The sequence below is a fragment of the Macrobrachium rosenbergii genome, chromosome 12 (assembly GCF_040412425.1).
Source record: "Macrobrachium rosenbergii isolate ZJJX-2024 chromosome 12, ASM4041242v1, whole genome shotgun sequence".
Taxonomy (NCBI): Eukaryota; Metazoa; Arthropoda; class Malacostraca; order Decapoda; family Palaemonidae; genus Macrobrachium; species Macrobrachium rosenbergii.
Window position 1 is genome coordinate 30,943,884 of NC_089752.1, and position 2,262 is coordinate 30,946,145.

A 2,262-nucleotide genomic window follows, 5' to 3' on the forward strand; every position below is an offset into this window, starting at 1 on the left:
GGAATTGGTGAAATCCGGAGATCCTTATGAGACAGATAAAATCTTTGAGTTTTGCGAAGAAGAAGAAGAAGAAGGGAGAGAGAGAGAGAGAGAGAGAGAGAGAGAGAGAAGCTTACTGAAGAAGTGGGTTTAAGGAGGAAGGCCCTTAGTCTCCTGATCTGAGAATGTTTGTAAATTAAAAGGCCAGTCATTCTCATGTGTCGAGGTAAGAGGAATTGCAGCCAAAGGTGTTCCCTCTTGCTTTAATGGAGCAAAATAATGAAGCATATAGAAGCATGAATTACTTATTTTGTGAGAAAAGAGAGAGAGAGAGAGAGAGAGAGAGAGAGAGAGAGAGAGAGAGAGAGAGAGAGAGAGAGAGAGACTACTTTTTTCATACGAATTTCCTGCTATGAAAGAACCGTCATCCATTCCAAATGCGTCCTGTTCAATTGTATTTTTGCATAGAGAGAGAGAGAGAGAGAGAGAGAGAGAGAGAGAGAGAGAGAGAGAGAGAGAGAGAGAGAGAGAGAGAGAGAGAGATTCTTTAACTGAAACATTATCATCATATAGCATTTATCTCGTCTCTCTTACGAAGATAACCTTTCACTCACATCATAACTACATCCGAGTTGTCGCTTGGACAGGAACAGGAGACCCACTCAGTTGAATGAATTACCTTCGCCCAGTGGCAAATGAAGGTCAAGTTTATCTCGTGAAACACAAGACCACACCGAAGGTCAAGCGGAGCAGGAAGAGGAGGTCCTAGTACAAGGAACCACGAGACGAATTCGTCAGGAAATGAGGGTCTTCATTGTGTATGGGTGAGGCCGGGTCCTTGCAGTACCCATTTCCTAGTAACAAGAGCTTAATTTTTATGACTTAAAACTATGGCACCTTCCATTATTATTCTGACACTCTAGCAGCATATCTTTATTTAAAACTACGTATATTCATTGTTCCTTTTGAAATTTTGATAAAATGCGAGCATCATTTTCTATTTAAATGTAAAATGTAAAAGCATCTATGCTTTTACGATGAGCTCAGAAGCACGTCTGCAGAGCATACATTATACCCTTAGGCAGGCAGAGAGAGAGAGAGAGAGAGAGAGAGAGAGAGAGAGAGAGAGAGAGAGAGAGAGAGAGAGAGAGAGAGAGAGAGGGAATTTTTTCGATCGTTAAAAAAATCCTTGAGAGAGAGAGAGAGAGAGAGAGAGAGAGAGAGAGAGAGAGAGAGAGAGAGAGAGAGAGAGAGGAGGGAGGGGGAATTTTTTCGATCGTTAAAAAACCCTTGAGAGAGAGAGAGAGAGAGAGAGAGAGAGAGAGAGAGAGAGAGAGAGAGAGAGAGGAGGAGGAATTTTTTTCGATCATTAAAAAACCCTAGACGAAAGATTGATATGTGAACTGTAGGCCCAGAATAGTTGGCTCGAACTCTCATACTTTCATCAATCGACAACTAATAATCCTTGCCACTTAAGGTTGGCCAAGCGTCCACTTGTACAAGGACTCCATCGTAGCTACTTTAGAGTTACATCTCTTGACATTCTTCTCCACCAGGGCGCAAGAAAATTACACATAAAATGCAAATGTAACTGCAAAGAACTGATTTTCATTTTAGAAAAATTATGCTAGATAATTTTAAGGTATAACTGTGAAAAGAAAAGAGCCCTCTTGTTGGGCCAACTGACAAAAAGAAAAAGAGTTATGTATATATATATATATATATATATATATATATATATATATATATATATATATATATATACACTGTATATATATATACATACATACATACTACAGTACATATATATATATATATATATATATATATATATATATATATATATATATATATATATATATATATATATATAAAGATATAAAGATATAAAGTCGACAGCCCACACGATCTTACTATGCAAGCGTCTAACGGAGTAAAAATGGAAGAATAATTAATAGTTCATTCAAGTAAAGAAACGTGTAATGGGAGGTCAAAACGTAGACACAAAATATGACACAACGCAGGGTATTGAGTTTCTAAAAGATGTATTTATACCGAGAAAATGGATATAACAGTTGCTGTCACTCTCATCATGTCACTGACTACAAGACAGAAAAAGCCTTCCACCGTCCTTTCGCCGCTTCATTTATTAGTCTTGCTCTTCCTAGAAAAGCCCTTCCGTTCTGATTCATCTACTCTGCCTAACCGCTTATCACTCTCTCTCTCTCTCTCTCTCTCTCTCTCTCTCTCTCTCTCTCTCTCTCAGTGTCTCTTGTAGTGTGA